Below are 21,807 nucleotides of genomic sequence, written 5' to 3'. Positions count from 1 at the left end.
CCAGAGCTTAGCGAGACACTACCAAAAGCAGAGTACAAACCTACCATGCCCTCTTCTTCAGTGTTCAGTGACAGGGCAGCTACGGGTGGAGAAGGTGGTAAATGACCCTCACCCAACAAGCTGAGCTATCACAGAGAAATCAATGGGAAATTTTACACTTGCCAGGTATTTTTTCAGGCTCTCTGAAGATTCAGACAGATAGCCCAGTATTCACTTCTCCTCTTAAGCTGCTTTCTCTGCTCAGTAATCACGAGAGGTTTGAGGCTTATTTACACAGCAGATGAAATCAAAGTAATTAAATTATTTTTCATTTGCACTTATGGTTATTTTAATACAAGTATGAAATAATCTAAATTGTATTACTGTTATCCAAAATAAAAATGTTCTCACATAGCTTTGATCTGAAATAGCTATTGGTATGAAAACAAATTTAACTCTCTTTTTTTAACCAAAAAAAAAATATGAAACTTGATACTTTCTGTGTTAACCTAGTATGACACAGCTAAAACTACACACTGATCTTCTAAAGAAGTGCTGAGCATTTTTGTTTTGTTTAGTTTTAATTCATTTGCCACAAAGATGACAGTCAATTAAGGCCTCTCAGCTTCGCTGTTAGAGTAACTCTTCTGGAAACATCTTAATGAACGGGTCATACAGTCAGTCTTGCACTAATTAACATAAATTAGCATATTCACCACATGGCTAGCCTAGCACCTTCACATATTTACAGTGGCATCCCAGCCCTCTAAGAAAAGGCAAAACACTAATTGTAGAAGAACCAGGAATTTACTTATATTAACATATTTTTCCCCCCAAAATAACCTGCTAAAAACATCTCCTCAAAATGCAAGCTTTGTTTGCATATTCTACCACGTGAGTAAATGGTACACATACATCTCAGGTGGTCTTAAATGAGCGATCCCACATTATAAAGCCTCGTCACCGAGGCGAACAAAGAGCCTGTAGTAGCAGTACCAGGGGTTGCCCTCGCTGGCTGCTGCAGAGACCAGTTTCACAAGATCCGCTTTTCCCTATTGCCTTAAGAATGACCTCAATCTTCACCTAGAAAAATCACTCCCTAGGGTGTGAGGTAATTCTGCCTTCACACTGGCTGGGTCTGAGTGTTCCCGAGCAGAAACCGACAGCTTTGTGCGGGTTTGGTGTTTTTGTAATGTGGACTATTGTTCACCAGGGACAGGACTCAGACCGCTAAACTCATTTCATTTTGGAGTGCAGGTTAGACTAGAATGGCATTCAAGAAAATGAAAAATGGTTTTATCCACTAAAAGCTCCAGCTCCAAAAACACGGGACTGTTAAGACATTTTGTGCAGTGTAACTTCACGCTGGGTTTTAATTTGATTCTAATCCAAAGTTAAGAATGTAAAAGTTTTATAAAACACCAGATCAACTAAATAGTTACAAATGAAGCAGGGCAGATCATGAAAAAGTGCTAAGTTATCCATTACCCCATTATTTCTCTTTCTGAACATGTTATTTTGTGCAAGACCAGCAGGAAGACTGAAGTTATAAAATAAAATACGCAAGGATCTCATTAAGAGAAATGTGCAAAAGTGTACAAAATACAAAAGGACAGGGGTTGTCTTACAGAAACCAACTGTAGAATCACATTCTTTGCTTGTGCACTTAGTTCAGTGAGATTTATTTAAGAGTAAAAACTTCATGGAAACGACAGTTCGTAAGAGCAGGTGCAGAAAGGTTAAAAATCAAGCCCTACTTTCTGAAAGGTTAAACATTTGTCCAGTGGAGAAGAGTTTAGGTAATACTAACAGAGTAGAGCTTTCACGCAGCCTAACTTATGACAACTATCTTAAAGGCCTGACTTAGGAAGCTTGTCTCTATGTACACCACTGAAGACAGTGGCAAATCAGCAGAAAACCTAAAAGAGATGCTCTTGATCATGCTTTGGAGAAACCATATACACACTGTTTTTCACTTACCTCCTTAAGAGAGATGCTCCATCCTAGCCTCAGAAATCCCAAACTAACAGTTACTGTCAACTGCATAAAGAAAGCAGTGTACCTAACACCTTTAAGGACAACTCTGTGAGTTTCTGTAAGGACTGGAGTAGGGAACCGAAGCTTCTTTGCCTGTAATAAACTTCCAAACTGAAAGTTTTCTCAAAAAGAAAAGCATGTACCCAAAACTCATTTGCCCTCTTTGGACAGACTTTGTGACAAAGGGAAAGTGGCATACCGACAAAACAGAAATTGTCTACTTGGAACGTCGGAGTGAACTTGGAAGTGCCTTCCCATGTACAATGAGGACGCGGTGCTTTTGGAGCTATCATAGCTGATCTGTGGAGGTGCTGTGAATATATACACTTATGACGTGCCTCTCCTTATTCCATTCACTAAGCAGTTATTCCATTCAATAAACAGTGATTACACTATCATTAGAAGTGAACAGAACAAAATGGAGACACTTAAATTTTTGGTTAAAAGTGCTTCATTGCAGGTTTTCAGGTTCTGAAAACCCTGCAGAATTGGCTCAGAAAATTGAAAACTAATCAGGAGTTTTATACACTGAGTATCTTCAGTTCGTATAGGTTTTACTGCAAGACTAATCCCTAATTGCTTTACAATTTAAATACATTGTTAGGCAAGTATAAATTTCCACAGCAAGGCTTACCCATACGATGATAAAATATTCGAGAAAAGGATAGACTCATTAGTTACAATGCTTCTGGAATCACAGGACACAATATGAATACACTGAATACCACATCGTGTTTCTTCAATCACACAGCTTCGAGAAGGACAATGAGTTTTGAATATATTTTGAATCTGAACTCCTTTTTTTTTCCCCATTTCTTTATAATTGCCAGATTCGATCTCTACACAAGATTTGAATTTAATAGAGCAATGTTTTAAATATGATGTTTCCCAACTGATCATTCAAAACTAAGCTTAGCAAGGTCTTTAACAAGATTTAAAAGCTTACTGAAAACTATCTAAATGAAAACATATGGGGCTTACCCTCCACAAGAACACATTCCTATCATGTCTATGAGTACTATATGCAAGCCTGCAGACTTTATAGTACATGCTTCTGACCAATGCATTGTCAACAATGGTGATATTATGAAAATAAATATAAATTTAGCATGCACATAGGTTCAGCTTTGAGATACTTCATCTCTTTTTGTCATTTAAAACAATCCAAAGGATGGGCGACAATCATACTACCTATTTGCTTTATACAAAAAAATAGTGCGCGCTAGCAGAATATGCTCTAATGTTCTAACTAAGGAATATAAATAACAATTTGAAATTTCATCTCCTTACTGCCTTCCCAGCTTGAGAAAATGGGATTTCTAGAAGGTCTGTCTTATAAGAGGGAAGCTTATGAGAAGCCCCAGGAGGAAATAGGATAATATAAATGTAAATTGTTATTCTTTCACTGTAAAAGCAAAGGTGGCTAACCTAAATATAACATCAGATGAAGCATCTTTGCTCTCTTGAAAAAACTTACAGTAGTTTTCTTTAGATTTATCAGAGTAGATGATAGATATCAGGTATCTTTAAACACAGAGAAAGGTTTACACCTGAAAAGCAAATCATAAAGAAAAAACGCTCAGAAATGTTCAGGCCTTACAAGTTTCACAGCAGTTACTTTTTGTATTCTTTAAAATCAATCCTGTTTGCTTTGAATATTCAATGTGCCTTCCACTGCCAATAAAAACCACTGGGATCACTTATATCATCTCAGTAAACAAACTCCTCTACCCCTAGGAACAGGCATTTAAAGCATAACATTCCAGTTGCTAAATCTAACACAGAGTATGGGCCAAGCATTCCTGTAAAGTCCTAATACCACAGAAAAAGTCCTAGGGATTTTAGGAAATCTAAAGAATTTGGGGAGAAGTGGAGGGTGTCAGCGAGGATGGGGATCAGCCTATACACCTACAACAACATTAGGTAAGCTTCTAGGAGAACACAACAATTCCTCTTGCCTCCAACCCCTTAACTCAGAATGAGTGCTTAACTCATTGCCCTCTCACTCAATAAAAGTAGTAGTTGAAAGATACCCAAATCCCCCAAACTACTATATATATTTTTTTGTTCTACAGAAAAATGGCCAATTCAATAGCTCTGCTTTGCTTATTGTTAGGTTACATTCCTAATATATTAAAGCCCTATTCAACTTCTTAGCAAAATAGACATGGACTGAAAAATGACTGAAAACTTTGATAAAATGAATGTTTTTTGTAGATATATCTTCTTTCCTATCTCCTTCCCCATTCTCTTATTAATAAAACAGAAATAATAAAGTGATCTGCATAAAATTAGAGCAACAACTATAAGCAAAGAATTAGCAAGGAATAAGTTCTACAAATGCAAGCAGAAGTCAACATTTCTTCCTAAATTTCATGCTAGCCAAAGCTATTCACAATATTGTTGCAGCAAATGAGTGAAGAAAGAACAAGAGTTACCAGTATTTCTTAAACAGTTCATACCCTGCAGGAAAACAGGGATTCTCATACTTTGTGTGTGTGTTTGTTTTAATGAAACTTTGGATCTGGCAAACTCTAATTTTCAAGTTACTGGTGAGGTAAAGGAATAACCAGTGGTACTGATAGAAGACCAGCTTCTCTGCCATTCCCAGTGCACTGATTCTGTTCTACTGCAGCTACATCATACTCTGGACTGCAGGCTGCATGACCAGAAAGACTTCTTGAAGTGGCTAGAGGTTTGGTTTTTACATCAGTGGGACAGTATTTCACTTTCGCTCCTAAATGAGAAGACCCAAACCAAGGTGCAAAACTCTGCTTATTCACTGCTTAGCGACCTTAAATCATGGTCTTCATGTTCGATACGTGGTCAAACTGCAACAGACTCTGCCCTCAGAAACCAGTTCAGTCTTCAAACCCCAAAGTGGTTTTCATCACATGAAAAAAGAGGAGCTTGAATGTAAACTTGTTCATTGCACCAAACACAAACATGCTTTTGCACCCACAAAAAGGCACAGACGAGGAGTCCAGGTCATCCATGGCTCCCCATCCATGGCTCCCCACCATCCATGGCTCCCCACCATTCATTTCTCCAAGGATATGGAGATCAACTGATATGTAAAAGCGTGGGGAGAAAAGGGTGAGAGGAAGCAGAAACCTCACAGCAACAGTGTGCTTCTAAGTCTGAAAAAAAACCTCACTCAGGATAACCGCAGCAAAAGCATTTATCATCTTTCATTATGTCCCAAAGGGTCAGGCACTGTAGAACCCAAAAGCAGCAATCACCTTCCAGCTCCGTAAGCACTAAAAAGTTCCATGCAGCTGAGCTATACTGCTGTTGCCCCCCATGAAATGCAATGAGACTGCCTGAAGCCCCCAGCTACCTTGCAGTTGAAATACCCTGCAGCACACTTTTCCCAAAGGGGCAACAGCCTTCCCTGTGCAACTGAAATACTCAAGGATTTTAGCAAGAGGCCCCTAGCATGCTCCACAATGCATGCCCATATGGCAGCTCCTGATGGTTTGAATTGGGAAAGTTCTCCTTAGAACTTCCCTCCTGATTAATTTCATGTTTTGATGCAAACTCTCTGAAATAATCTCTAAAGAGAAATATCCTGGCATTATTATAACACGTTTCATTTTTCCTTCTTAAAAAACTACTACTTTTTGTTGGGGAAAGAAAGAGAAAATATTCAACCCAAAGCAGTGAAAAAGCAAGGAGAAACACTCCCTGAGTAGTTAAAATTTTATTTATTGAACCAGTATATGAGTTGATAGCTGGATTCATTATTCAGCTTCTATAATAAGAGGCTCCTCAGCGTTCCCTGGCAGCCTGCAGGTGCAGTTGTAAATCCAGCTCACGAGGTCACCACGTTCACCTTTGCGTTTCAAGCAGCCTACCGATAGCTGCCTGACCACTGAAGAGGTACTGAAGAACCACCAGTTGCCTATTATTTTTAGGTTTCAATCCTACAGTCCTTAACTAGAATTATCCACTCCCTCTGAGGTCTATTATAGTAAAACAAGGTCTCCTACAGACCATACAGTTGTTTTGGCCACCGACTATGGACTGAAGGGTGTGTTTTGGAACAGATCTCTGAATAGATGTAATTTGTAAAATTGTTTATTCTTCTACTCTTTGATGGGCTAATTTACTGCATTAAGAAAATTTAACAGACTGGATTAAAAGAGATTTGCCCAGAGAGAGGTCAAGAGGCAATGGACAGAAGTTGTAACACAAAAAAAATTAGAATTAGATATTTGGAAAAAAACAATTTGCAGTATGAGTAGTCTAACACTGAAACTGGATGTCCAGAGAGATTGTGGCATCTCCACCCTTGGAGATGCTCAAAACTCAACCAGACATGGCCCTAAGCCACATGCTGTAAAAGCTTGCTCTGCTTTACGGAAAGAGTTGGTCCGCATGACATTCAGAAGTTGCTCCTATATAAATTATTCCACAATTTTAACGAAACAGGGAGATTGCATTACATCAGCGTGTTTCGATGTTCAGATACATAGCACCAAATGAGTAAAACCGGATGCACAATGTGCAAGGACGAGGCCTGGTCTTGTACAAAATCAGCCATTTCTACTGGGGGTGCAGAGAGCTGTTCACAGAAACTTTTAGGAGTCACACAGTCCAACTCGATATTCATCTTTTCCACAGAAGAGCTTCAGATACAGGAATGCTCAGATCTGATAATAATAAAAAAAATCCAACACCAACGTGGAGGAGGAGAAGGAGGAGGGATATTGCAGAACATGAGATTCAGTATGGCCATAAACCTTTGTCACAAAAATGTAACCTCACCATTAGTTCTGCTTATCTTCTCATCCATTTGTTATTAATTTGATGGAACTGGGGAGTTGTCAGGGTTATGTGATGCAAGGAATTTATCTTGCAGAACAATCTCCAACCCACTGTTCAAAGTCTTTAGTTTCAAATTACAGAGATTAGAAAAGAAGCTTTTAAAAAGAAGCGTTGATTCTTTCTTTCTTTTCAGCACCGTTTTTTTCAGGGATACTTTCAACAATATACATGTTTACCCAAGTTTTTAAGCACAAGGAGCATGCAGCAAAGTCAGGATGGGTTTGGATGTTTGAAATTTTGCAACTTCAATGGCTAGTGACATTATAATACCCTAAAAGCTTTCTTACATACTGAAGTCCAGCTGTGCCAGAAGCTTTAAATGCTATTTAGTAGAAAGACAAAAAGGGGCAACTTGCAGAGTTACTAGAGAACATTCAAAGGGAGATGTAAAAAGATAGCCAATTCATTTTGCTTTATATGTACCAAGGGAATTGAGAGCTATGAATAAAATGTGTGCAGGGAACGCAGTCATTTTGGAAGAAATATCACCATTTTTTATTCCCTTTCACATATAAAGAAATGAATTTAAAGAATACAGGTTATTTTAAAATTCTAACGTGACAAGTAGGTTATACTATTATTAAAATACATATATTTTACTTCTGATTTTTTTTAAAAAAAACTTCCGTCCTCGCTTCCTTGATGTTTTCAAAATACATAGACGTTGTGCACAGTGGTGATAAAAAACATCACCACATACAAAAACAAAAAAGCACACTACAAAACAAACTTTCAAAATCTATCTTCTGTATGATTTTGATAGACTTTCAGTGGGTGGCAAGACAGATACTGAATTAAAACAGTAATCTAATATGTTACAGCCTTGCTGACAACAATCTCACCTCTCTTTTTATTCCTATCCAGCAGAACCGCAAAACATGAGCTAATACAATGGACCCTCTTAAATGCTGGTAAAACTCCCATATTGCCTAGAAGCTAGAACTACCCCAAATAATTTGCAATTTCATTGCCTGAAACTCTTTTAACTCCTACTGATGCATCAGGTAAAATCTCACAGGTTTATGGACACTGCCAGAATTCTTGCCTTTCAACCAAAGAAAAATTCTACCTTTTCTGCATTTATTATTTATCACTTAAGAAAATTATTTCCTAGTCTGCCTAGTCTGCAATTCCTCATGCCAAGTAACATTGTTTTAGAAAGCTTAAAAAAAGTTCAAACAATTGTTTCTCCGGTACACCCAAAGTGTCAAAAATGTTTCTCCCTCCATGACAAAATAAACTTAAAATCATATTTCGTATATGATTTGGATAGAGACGAGGACCTTTCTTTCTTGTAAGGGTATTTAACATGGAAATAAAAGGTACTGAACAAATTTAGAACTTTTGTAAAATTGTTCTTCAAATTTTTCAAATTCAATTAAGTACAAACTTAAAACCTGCTAGAAAATTGAAAACATTTTTACAAAATGATATTTGGTTCCTTCCAAACACAACAAGTTACTGCGGAACAGAGGTAACACTGCCTGGGGAACACTCTTAAACCACAGCAAGTGCAAGATAAAAGCAACTTATCTTAGCTCTCTCTTTCTGTCAGCTATTCTAAAAATCAAATCACTTAATTCGTCACAGTCTAGGAGCAGACAGTACCTCCGTTCTGACCACACGGTGCAGCTTGTTGCCTGGTGGCGATTTGCTTGTGGCTGAGCTTTCCAAACAGGCAGGAGGACTTCAGGGAGACAAATGAGAACATGAAATCTTGAGGAAATAAGTAAGTGCATGCATGCATGCAGAGAAAAAATGGTAACTTTTTGTCTTGGGCAGAGCTGTCTAAGGAACATCCTCTGCCCTGAAGTACCTGGGAGGGTTGAGAGCTCTGAGTCCAGTGCTTGCATGAGGGCGGCAGAGACACTGAGTACTCCACCTCAGCAGGCACACAACATGCCTCCACTCATGCACTCAGTTTATTCTTAAAGTACTGAAGTTCTTCACAAAGATACCACCCTTGGAGAAAAAGGACTATAAAAACACATCTGGAAAAGATGAGTGCCATTACTTCAAACTTATTCTTAGCCCACTCACCAGTGCCAATCGCTTACTCTTCATGTTACACCTCTGTGGACCTAGGTCTACTTTGTTTTGCCATAAAGCAACCAAAAACAAAACCAACTCCTCTTTAGCTAGCACATTATCAGCATAGCACAGACTTCTGTGTAATTAATTTGAGACTTTTATTCATTTTTACTGTGTGCATGAGGAATTAAACTCTGATGGCTAATTGCATGGGGCAAATTTGGATGTACCTGTATGTACTGACAAAAGGCACGCTCTCACAGTTGCCATCTGCAGTTCCTGCTCCAGTACTGCAGCAGAAACAATGAAAAATGCATAAACACACAACAGCAGGTCAAAAAAAAAAGTTTTCTTTTTGTTTGTTTGCTTTCTTTTTGGAACAGGGCAAGTCATTGTCTTTTCTTCCAATGCATAAGGTCATCTTCTGCCAAATGTTACTCCAAAATCTTACTCCAAATTTTACTCAGAAAAGGACAACGGTTCAAAATCAATATTTTTTTTTTCATAAAACCAACAGCATTCCTTTTCCTTTACTTGTTCTTAAAAACAGCTGACATTTAAAAACATTTTAAAAATAAGTACAACAGGCTGATATTTATACTTGCTATGAAAAAAAAAAAGACTGAAATCTTTTAAATTTAAAGTACAACCAGTGAACCAGAAAAAAGACACCCCACCTTGAAATGCTAAAACCAGTGAACTCTAGCACATAAGCACTGACACCCTCACCTGTAATGCATGTACAGGCACTACATATGATTAATTTTAAAACCAGAGTATTAATAGCATCCATGAGTGCAGTAGCTGATGATGGCTTTGTTGAGAATGATGTAATAAACCTGTAGAAACCGCTTTCAGTAAACTCACTGTTTAGTAACAGTGTAGTAACACCTAATTTTAACTTTCCTTTTCAGGCAAGGTGTGGATAGCAGTAATTACATACCTCAAAGTGGACTGTGATTAATTCTTCATCCTGTTTAGGAAGCTACAGGAGAGGAACACAATTTTGTCTCCACTGCAAGCACTCAGATTTTAACGTGTTTATACTTAAACACCGTAAGCCTTACTTCTTCAGTCGCATCCTTTCAGGTAGAAGACTGTTGTTTTCTATGTGAAAGTGAGCCCTCTGAACTCAAAGTCGATCCCTTCATAGAAAGTTCTACTTAATCAACCCATCTGCTTCAAAAGGATGTGGGTGGCTAGCTAGAAACTTGTGGGATGAGTCAGAAAAAAACATGTGTCTTGACAGGTATGTGGGGGTTGTGGGGAGAAGGCTAAGGGGCAGAAAGCTTAAAGGGATGAGAACCATGGGTTAAACTTTTAAAATTATTCTTCCCTTTCCCGAATAAGCAGGACGCTTCTCTCAGGAAACAAATCACAATCTGACAGATTTTCTGCTGGCATCCCTTTTGTCTTTAATTTTTATGTTTATTATTGACCACTAAAGCCTGTTCATTCCAATTATTAAAAAATAACGTGGAAACATTGATTTTAAGAGGCAACTTTGACACTCACGAGGCATAGTGTTAATAAATCAAAGAAGAATATTGGAATTGATTTGTGTATTGTAAGCCACAACACTAACATTAGCCTTGTTTTTCATCTTTTTGGAGCCACCAAGAAAAGGAATAGGAATAGCAGCTGCTCTTCTCTTGAACATAGGAGTAAACCATTCAGGAAACAGGGAAGTGGTAGTCAACTAATTTCATAAATCAAGTTTGGGAGTTTCCCCCTCTTGCCCACGTCAACAAATATTATACTACCTTCATCCACTTGACTGTGCCCTGGGAGCGCATTGAGATTTTTTTGTCCCTTGCAGTGCTAGAAGTGAAACAAGACCACATTAACACATACAAAACAGTATTCCTTCTATATTAGAGAACGATATTCAATGTGCCAGTAAATACACACTTTGAGAAAGACTTGCCTGACATTAAAAACTGGTGGAGCTTTCTCTAAGTAAATTTTGCAGCCTCAGGATGAGGCATATGTTGGAAAGGCGATGCGGACAAGACCAAGTTGCCAAAATGCAGTGAATGAAACATTGGACACTGTCAGTGGGAACATCAAATTTCACAAATCAGGTGAAGTCTATAAAACTGTGTATGGTTGCATTTAATTTAAAAAAAATGTACAGCTCAGGCAGTTGCCATGTCTCTATTGTATGCAAATATTTTATTTCAATTAGCACTTTTCAATCACGCTTTTCTTTTCTGAATGACTCATGGATCTCTCAGTCAAGAAGTGGCAGGATCACAATCACATGCCAACAGGGTGCATTTATCTCGCAGGGAGATAAATGTGGAAGGAAACACGTAAATCTATCTCAGGAGTTTTTCAACCTGTCTTCCTTTCCAAACACGTTCTCTCTGAATGCCTGCAAGCCTCCATATCACAGCGAACTCAGTTTTGCATGTCCTTCCAAGCAAGCAGTGTTCACCGGAATTCAGCTGAAGCTAAGGAAATGGTATTTCTGGAGCCTGTCAGTCAGGAACAAGAAAAAGTCCAGTTCAGCCCACAAGATTTGTTATACCATATTAAGCCCAAGCACAAATGAAGGGGGTCATAATACTAACTTGCCAGCAAACATGCATTCAAAAAGGGGGAATCTTTACAAGTCGTAGGCAGCACTGAAATAGTCGTGCTGCACAGGTCATTATGAGAGGTGATTGTCCATGAGGGAGACGCGCTGAATAGCTGTGAAGTACGGCTGGATGAAAAAATAACGCAAGTTGAGACCCACGGTTCCACACAGCACTGACATAAGCTAAGAACATTACATCTCACGGCTGCAGTAATAGTTTTAGCTAATTTCCAGTGTGCTGACCCCAAGCTGCCTTGGGGCTCTGAGCATCCTCACCTGGGATACAAGAAGCTCTGTCAGGAACTGCAAAGAACAAGGGGAGAAACATACTGGTGCTGTCTGTTAGCCAGAGAAGCAGAGGAAATTGCAAAAGTGTCATTTGGGAGTTTGGAAATGTTAATTTTCGATCCTGCATGACTAGTATATACTAAAGAAGTTGTGCTGGGAAAGCTGAGAAATGTAAATATTCAATGTTGATGAAGAATTCTGTAATTGGTAAAAGATTAAAAAGTTCTGGCATGAGAACAAAACCTCAGCAAGTGTTTCACTTTCCACTCCTATAGATTTTAACACCTCTCATGTTGCAAGAGAGCTCTCTCCACACACAAATTTAAGCTGATGTTAACTACAGTTGCATCTGAAAATATGTATTTTTAATACTGGTTAGGTTCTAGGCAGTAATCCCTTTCTCAGAAACTGAAGGATTTAAATGAAGTCATGGTTGCTAAGTGCACTATTCAGCCGTATATCATGTTCTCAGAAGTACAAAGAGTACTCAGGGGTGAAGGGTTTTTAGGGTAATGTACGATTTCTGCATTAAATACAGAACTGCCTTTATATAATTTTAGAGTCTTGCCAACTTTTTTTTTTTTTTTTTTTTTTTGAACAGGAGAAGGAGGGAGAAATAAGGGGTTGAATGAAACTAAAACAGTACTGTTTGTACCCTGGTGAGTATTAGGGAAATGATAAATGATCCCTAAGCACATAGACTGATTTATGCAATAAAAAATAAAATACAGTGGGGTGGAGCCTTCGTGTGAAAATCTCATCCTTGGACAGCTACAAGGTATGAAATGCACCCGAGTGTCTCAAATCCCTCAGGGTTGCAATTATCTCATGATAACCACACCCTTGAGAACTGTCTCTTTTGCTCCTCTGTTGGGTGGGGGGAAAAGGAAAGGGAAAGAGGTGGATTTCTGATAATGAAAAACAGAAGATTGATAGTTTATGTTAGTGAACCCATTTAAGCTCAAACTGTTGAGTTCTCATTTTTTCCTAATTAGCACAGTGAAAAAAAAAAAAGAAAAAAAAAAAGTCATGTCTCCCATCTGTAACATACAGGCAAAAGCAGAGATAAAGAAAATCTACTAAAGCAAATACCAGTTGATAAAGCAAACCACACATATGCTTAAATCAAATGTCTCACTAGCTCTCAGTTAATACAGTCATGGGATTAATAAATGCAACAAAATCCCATTAAACCTTATTCTGCAAAGGCTATTACCCTCAGAAAATTCAGATAAACTGTGCTATCCTCGAATCTGCAATATCATTTGAAAATCCTGCCTACAAACAACAATTACACCTTTTATTCCTGTGTGTAGTTGTAAAAGATACAATTAGGGAGCACTAAAGTTTTATTCTGACTCTTTTTTTAGGAAGACTTTTACAAAATTAAGTGGATAATGCTAGGAAGTGGTATATAAAAAAGTGAAAATTAATCAGTTTTAAATATCTGAGCTACACCAGCTATTAATCCAGCCACGGTCTACAGAGAGTTCTCCTTTCCAGGTAAACAGACTTAGCTAATATACATCCCATTCAAGTTACTGGTATCCATTTAAATCTCCAGTGTATGGAAATGCAGATGATCATTTTCTCTTGCCAAATTTATGGAGAAAACAGCTACTACTCTTGTAAAGTATAATGCTGTGTCAGCCTAATAGTATATTTACATGGAATTTTTATTCCCTAGAACAGCAAAATAAACAACGTTTTCTTCCTCAGGCGAAAGAATGCATAGCTACTTGATTCACTTTACTGAACTGATAATATTCACTATCTGCCAGCAGACAGTAACACTGTGAAACACCTTAAAACACGAACTTATGAACATCATATGCAGGTATGAGATCTAATTAGATATCATGCCAAAATTACATAGCAATCTGATCCCAGGAGTCTTGTTTTCTCCGACACTACCCCAAGACATTAGTTCTCATCAACATTTAACAACTGCTCACACTGTTTTGAAATTATAAGTTTCTACAAAATTCTAAATGCAAACACCCACTCAATTAATGTATTTATATGATACTCGGTATTCGAAAAACTGGTATGCTCACAAAATTTCATGTAAAGACACTGCAGCACAATGTAGAGCAAATACAGGTACCCTGCATCTGAGAAGTGTCTTATAAACATTTATTTTCTTCAGATCCACTAGAAGTGGTGAAATTGAAGAAATTTTAAGACTAGATGCAACAGTTGTTCTGAAATGACGTCTCACACAGTACAAGGTTTAGTTCAGATTAATCTTTGTCTCTCTTTAAAAAAATCAGCAAGTTCATCCTTGAAATCCTCTCAGCTGAAAATAATTCTGTCTGCATTGGGAATTCTTACCTACCATTAAATATATAGGAAAATTTGCAGTTTAAGACAGTGAAAGAGGGGATAACAAAAAGATTTTAGCTGTCATGCTATTTTGCTTACTTTTCCCTCTGCTATTCATCAAACCCTTGAATGAAGTCTTTCACTGGAGCTGAACTATGACTTCACGATGTTTCTTCTATTGTTACAAGAGGGAATGACTGCCCTGTCAAGAAGGGACTTAGCTTTTAAAATGAAAAAGGTATTTCTAACACAATGAGTCTACAGTTCATCCATCATCTGTTCATAGCTCTGTCTAAAAAAAAAGGAAAAAAAAGTAACATGCTGCATGGCAAAGATGAACTAAAAATTTCACAGCTGGCAAGTATGAGGAACTGTTTTCTCGGTAAAGAATAGGGCCACATACAGAGAAAGTGATTGACTATTCACCGGATTTTTTCCTCCCTTCCCCCCCACTTTATTGTTTTGGTCTTGGACTTTACAGAAAACTCTAAGTCCAGGAATTTGATTTTTATGAAGTGATTTCTACAGGATTATGATTTGAATTCTAAAGGACTACTTTTCTTCAAAGCTATCATGATATTCATAAATTATAAATTGGAGTATTGAATTTCCTAATGATGTTCCAGTATTTTTTTCACAAAATCAGTTATCTTAACTTATTAGAAAACTCTATTTATGATGGATAAAAATACACCTCAGCTCCCTTTCTTTGCAATCTGAAGTAACATCAACTTTTGGAACAAAGGACTGCGGATATAATCTTTGATAACTAGCTCCAGATCTGTTCAGAGTGTTGTCCAAACTGTGATTCTTCTTTAAAAGTTTACATTCATATGTAATATGCTACAGAACAATAGATAACAGGCTCAAATTCCTCAAAAATGTCGTCTCTTACTCTGCATGTGTCAGTATCAGCAGGGTTTTTACTGAAAAACAAATACATGATATAAATATGCGCACCCTCAGCTTAACCAGAGCTGATTTTAAACCTTAAGCTCATGCATATATTCAGCAAAGTCAAGAAGGTCCACACAGACACAGGGATTTATCTTGGTGGAGCTGTTGGTTGTACTGGGGTCAACGTTTAGGAGACTTCACCTTTTTAAGAAGGAGGAATGTGATCACCAAATATGTGGTACCACCACAGATGCTATGGTGATATCCCCTAGGATCAAAAAAGCATAAGCAGACATTTGGGGTGGTTCTGTACTTTTAAACTAGCACTGTGATCTACCCTCCCAAACCTATCACCCTCCCCTCAGCCAGTCAGAAAAATTAGTAAATCTGGATCCAAAGCCTGGAGCCATTAGATCATGGTTTGGCAGACCTTGATGTTCACATAGCTTGCTGGGCACACAACCAGCACCGTGCATTGACTGAACACTGCCAACAGCTTTTTAGAAACGCAGACCTTCTCAGTAGTAAGAGTAAAAATCCTACACGTTAAATAAACCTTACTGAAAACTTGCAAAGCTATATGCACAGCAGGAGTACTTTCTGGAATGTTTGCAACCTCCTGATATCAATGCACGCACTGAGAAAACATAATTGCATGCTGATTAAGCAACTCCCCAACACTAGGCTAAGGAGAACCATCAGCTGCTCAAAATTGCAGCATAAACCCCAGAGAGGTTGAAAATAGAACTATAGCAAGGGTTTTATTAATAGGCACGAAAGGGGCAAGCTAGGCAGGACTTTACCCATCCATGCCTCACAGAGCAGCCCTTGCTATTGCTTCATTCAAATCCCGAGAAGAAAAAGCATAACAGTGTATTGTTTCACACTAGTCCATCTTGGCAGCCTATTGCATTCTGACTGTAGAAGTGTCTGCTTTCAAATTTTAAGCCCTCAAGGCAATTATCCTGCTCTTAGACTAAACCTACAAAGCATATTTCAAAAGAACTTATATCTAAACAGAGGGAATTCAGCGGTGATCAATGTTCAGCAGGCCTCGGTGGCAATAAACTATTTACTGCCCTAACCTTTTAAGTTTGCACAAGTGAAGTGCTCGAGAGTCCTGTGATGAATTAGCTGAAGTGTTTGGTTGTGACTCGAGCAGGCACTGGTTCAAATCATCTATCCAGCTACACCGCCCGCCTCACAGCCCATAGCTGAAGCCATTGCCTTCGCATTGTTTCGAAGCTCCATTGTCCAGGCGCACTTTCTGCTTGCTTTTCCTATGTCTGCTACCCCTAATGCAGTCCTTTTGGAAAGGGAAGGTGTCAAAAGCTGGGCATGATGCTCATCGCTTTATTGCCAGCCTGATTACTACCATACAGAAGACTTAACATACATCAAAGTGCATTCAGCACACAATGCTACAGTAGCTGATTTAGATTTACTACCCTCCTCCTGCAAGATTGCCAAAATAAATTAAAAGGGAAAAAAAGAATCACGCCTACTGCATTAGCATCATTGTCACCAACGCTTTCCCACCACCCCTCTGCTGAAGTGCAGGAAGAGGAAATAATCTACTACAGATGGCTGTAGTACGACCTGGAAAACTACTTCTGGAAAGTCTGTCTTTAAAGAAGACAGTTTTTAAAATTTCAAACTGGACTACTTTGTAACTAATTCTGAGATTATTAGAACAGGTTTTGAAAACTGGTGAGACACCTGTAGGCTTTCTGTTTTTATAGTTTCAGAAGAATTTGACATTATTCTCATTGATTTCTATCACCATTGCATGGAAATACACCAGGTAATCTTGTGCTTTATCTGAAAGGATGAGATATAGATGTGTTTGCCTCTGTGTAGATACATGTGAAATCCATAGGCTAAGATATCACATATACACACCACAGTCAAGTCAATGCAGACTTTCAAAATATTTTAAGGAAATAGAGAATAAGTTTTGATTTGATTTTCCATATAAAACGTGGAGATATTTGCATTTTTCTTTTAATTTTAAAAAGATGAGACTATTTTTTCCTTTTTTTTTTGCTAAACATTGAAATAATGTTTATAATAATTAAAATGTTGTAGTACATAGCACGCTAGTTTAAGAATCTGGAAGCAAAACCAAAAACAGCATTAACTACTTAGTTTCACCTAGATTAAAACAAAAAAACGTAGCTGGTATTACAAGAGACAATCAAGAGGCACACCTTTTCTTGAAATAAACTGTTACACCCATTGCAGCAGGCTGATGATACCAAGTGAAGGGGTTGGAAGGGACCTCAAGAGAACACCAGGTCCAAACCCCCTGCCAAAGCAGGTTCTCTAGAGCAGGTTGCCCAGGTAGGCGTCCAGACGGGCCTTCAATATCTCCAGAGAAGGAGACTCCACAGCCTCCCTGGGCTGTTCCAGTGCTCCGTCACCCTCACTGTGAAGAAGTTCTTTCGCATGTTGGTGCGGGACTTCCTGTGATCCATTTTGTGGCCATTGCCCCTTGTCCTGTCCCCACAGACCACCAAAAAGAGCGTGGACATATCCCTTTGTCTCCCACACTTCAGGTATTTATAAGCATTGATAAGATCCCCCCTCAGTCTTCTTTTCTCTGCGCTGAACAGACCCAGGTCTCTCAGCCTTTCCTCATAAGAAAGATGCTCCAGGCCCTGTATCATCTTTGTCCATCTCCGCTGGACTCTTTCCAGGAGTTCTCTGTCTTTCTTTCTACCGGGGAGCCCAGAACTGGACACGGCACTCCAGGTGAGGCCTGACCAGGGCAGAGTAGAGGGGGAGGATCACCTCCCTTGACCTGCTGGCCATGTTCCTTTTAACGCACGCCAGGATCCCGTTGGCCCTCTTGGCCACCAGGGCACACTGCTGGCTCATGGCCAACCTGTCGTCCACCAGGACCCCCAGGTCCTTCTCCGCAGAGCTCCTCTCCAGCAGGTCATCCCCCAGCCTGTACTGATACATCCGGTTGGTCCTTCCCAGGTGCAGGACTCTACACTTGCTTTTGTTAAACCTCATTTGGTTTCTTCCTGCCCAGCTCTCCAGCCTGTCCAGGTCTCTCTGTATGGCAGCACAGCCTTCTGGCGTGTCAGCCACTCCTCCCAGCTTTGTATCATCAGCGTACTTGCTGAGGGCGGACACTATTCCCTCTCCAAGGCTGTTGATGAAGATGTTGAACAAGATCAGACCCAGCACCGACTGCTGGGGAACACCGCTAGTCACAGGTCTCCAACCAGACTTTGCGCTGCCTATCACCACCCTCTGAGCTCAGCCAGTCAGCCAGCTCTCAACCCACCTTACTGTCCACTCCTCTATCCCACACTTTCTCAGCTTGGTTAGCCGGATGTTGTGGGAGACAGTATCAAAAGCCTTGCTAAAGTCAAGGTAGATGACACCCACTGCTCTCCCCCCATCTACCCAGATGGTGATGTCATCAAAGAAGGCAATGAGGTTGGTCGAGCACGATTTCCCCTTGGTGAATGCATGCTGACTACTCCTCATAACGTTCTTCTCTTCCAATTGCTTGGAGATAGCATCCAGATCAAGCTGTTCCATCACCTTTCCAGGGGCAGAGGTGAGACCGGCTGGCCTGTAGTTTCCCAGATCCTCCTTCTTGCCCTTTTTAAAGACCGGAGGGACACTGGCTATACTCCAGTCTTCAGGCACCCCTCCTGTCCTCCAAGACCTGTCAAAGATGATGGAGAGAGGTTCTGCAAACACCTCTGCCAGCTCCCTCAGCACACATGGATGCATCCCATCAGGGCCCATGGATTTGTATGCGTAGATCTCACTCAGAGGCTCCCGAACTACCCCCCCTAATCCAGAGGGGAGATTTCCATTTCCCAGACTCTTTCTCCTTCCTTCAGGGTCCAGGAGTCCTTGGGGGGCAGTCTTTGAAGCAAAGACGGCATTCAGTATCTCCACCTTCTCAGCATCCCCCGTTAGCAAGACACATCCCTTGTTCAGCCGGGAACCTACATTATCCCTAGTCTTCCTTTTACTGTTTACATACTTAAAAAAAAATTATTATCCTTTATCTCCTTTGCCAGCTTCATCTCCAGGTGGGCTTTAGCCTTCTTCATCGCATCCCTGCAGGCCCTCACAATGCTCCTACACTCCTCCCAAGGGGGCACGCCCTTTTTCCACATTTCATAGACCTTCTTCTTCCTTTTGATCTTGTTGATGAGCTCCTTGCTCACCCACGCAGGTCTCCTGCCTCCCTTCCCCTGTTTCCTACTCTTTGGGATGCACTGATCCTGAGCTTGGAAGAAGTGCTGTTTAAATGTTGCCCATCAGGATCTTTTCTCTACGGGGGAGACCAGAACAGGACGCCGGAGCCCAGGGGCAGTTGCAACATGACACCAGAGAAGAGAGGAAAGTGCTTTCACTGGTTGTTGTTTATTCTTATTGTGGTTGTTGTTGCAACATCCTTCTTTCTTTCCTATTTTTATTAGGATTATTCTACCAGCTTGCTGTCTGGTCTTGGGAAAAACCGGAACCCTAGCATCTTGAATGGACTTTACGCTGCACTCCTGCACTTCTTCCTGGCAGAGCTGAAGACTTGCGCTTCTTCAGAGGAACAGCTGTCTGCGTCACCATTTTGAGGGATCTGCTGCTCTTCTCTGTGCACCGCCATGCAGGGCACAGCTTCGGCTTCAAGCATCTCTTGGGCAGCCTTCTCGTCCTTAGACCGAGACACCCCGTGCCCAGCGTGGCCTTCAGAGGGCTTCTCCTGTCGCCCTGGTGCGGCAGCCCAAAGGAAGCCAAGTGCGCTCTTGTCTACTGCTTGGGACTCCGTGCAGAAGAGATGACACCTCCACACGAGAGGAGGGGATGGGGGGCAGGGGATAGGGGAGGAGGCCATCGTGCAGGCAGTCCTGCCAGATGGTAAACTGATGGCCTCTCCCCCCTAGTTGTGGAGGCGCAGGCAGGGCCGGGAGTAAGGAGCAGACCGGGCGGTTCTGCGATGACAGTGGTGATGTCTCGCAGGTGGAAGCCCTAGCACGATGATACTGTGCCACATCAGAGGGCTTGGAGATGGATCTACCTCCATCAGCTCTTCTTCCGCAGGTGGATCCACCTCCATGGGCTCCACACCGTCCACCACGGCTGCTCCGCCTCCACTCTCTGTCCTCCGCCTCCACTTCTTCTTGGGTTCAGTCACCCAGCTCGCATTGGTCCCACGAAGGTGTGGGCAGCTGTCACCCTAGGAGCTCTTAAGGACAACCATGGCTGCCATTCGCTAGAGGGCCTGGGAGATCAGCGAGTGGTGGGCCAGGCACAGGGGCTTTTATAGGCCCCAGGACACAGCGGGGGGCAGATGCCACAGTGACATCAGGAAGCCTCTGTGATGCTCCTGTGATGGCGCACCACGCACCAGGCCCAATGTGGCCGTGTTGGGAGGGGGCTTGTGCGGCCTGAAAGAGGCCCTCATGTGGAAGGAGGAGGAGGGTCATGGGGGCTGAGGGCCCCTTCCCTGGTGGTGACTCTCCTGGGCTGTTCTGCTTGCCAGAGAGACAGGCTGCCCCTTGGACACCAGGACTGTCCTCCACCTCCCCTTCTGCTTGGCTTCCATGAACCGCTCAGTCCCATGGAGCTTTGGGCTGCTGTTCCCCCAGGACCTCTCAGCTCCGCCGTGGCACTGTCTTACTCCCACAGGAATCATGTTTTTTTTCTCTCCTCATCAGATTGAACTTGCTGTGTTGCAGTTTGCACCCGTTGCTTCTCGCCTTGTCACTGGGCACCACCAAAAAGAGTCCAGAGGATAAGAGGAGTCTTATCAATACAGAGGGAGAAGATCCCCTCTCAGCCTTCTCTTCTCCAGGCTAAACAAGCTCAGCTCCCTCAGCCTTGCATCCTAACAGAGATGCTCGGCTCTCCTAATCATCTTTGTAGCCCTCTGCTGGACTCTCTGCAGGAGCTCCAGGTCTCTCTTGTACCGGGAGCCCAGCACCGGACACGGCCCTCCATATGTGGCCTCAGCAGGGCTGAGTGGAGGGGCAGGATCATGACGTGCTGGCAACACTCGTCCCAGCACACCCCAGGATCCCACTGGCCTTCTTGGCCACAGGGGCCCTTTGCTGGCTCACGCTTAACCTGTTGTCTACCAGGACTCCCTGGTCCTCCTCCACAGGGCTGCTTTCCAGCAGGCCAGCCCCCACCATGCCCTACTGCATGGTTAATATTATTTTTATAATAATAATAATAAAATTATTTTATTGGTATCATTTTAATTATTATTATTTTAATCATTATTTATTGTTGTTATTTTTTATTATTATTTAAATTATTATTATCCTTTATCTCCTTTGCCAGCTTCATCTCCAGGTAGGCTTTAGCCTTCTTTGTTGCATCCCTGCAGGCCCTCACAACGCTCCTACACTCCTCCCAAGGGGACACGCCCTTTTTCCACATTTCATAGACCTTCTTCTTCCTTTTGATCTTGTTGACAAGCTCCTTGTTCATCCACACAGGTCTCCTGCCCCCTTCCCCGATTTCCTACTCTTCGGGATGCACCGACCCTGAGCTTGGAAGAAGTGTTGTTTAAATGTTGCCCAGCTCTCACAAGCACCCTTGCCTTCTAGCAATCTAGCCCATGAGATACCCCCAAGTAGGTCCGAAGTAATCACTCTTCCCCCATGCAAATATTACCTTTCCAACAAAAATAGATGTGTTTCTATGGGATAGGACACTAACCACTTACAGAAAGGGAGAGGAGATTCACAAAGCCCTTCAAAACAATTAAATGAGCCAGACAAAAATATGTACAAGAAGGGTGAAGGAGTGAATTCATATACAGTTATCCTGAGAATGCACAAATCACTTTTAAACTC

The 21,807-nt window shown here is 41.1% G+C and overlaps 1 protein-coding gene across 3 annotated transcripts in view; it reads right to left on the bottom strand.

Moving 5' to 3' along the window:
• Nucleotides 1–21,807, bottom strand: part of GMDS (GDP-mannose 4,6-dehydratase) — a 409,857-nt gene that overhangs the window by 255,784 nt on the left and 132,266 nt on the right. The window lies entirely within an intron of this gene.

This window comes from Anser brachyrhynchus, assembly GCF_964034855.1.
Source record: "Anser brachyrhynchus genome assembly, chromosome: 2".
In the NCBI taxonomy this organism is placed as follows: Eukaryota; Metazoa; Chordata; class Aves; order Anseriformes; family Anatidae; genus Anser; species Anser brachyrhynchus.
The sequence above is the reverse complement of the archived record's forward strand: the minus strand, read 5'-3'. Positions and strand labels throughout refer to the sequence as shown.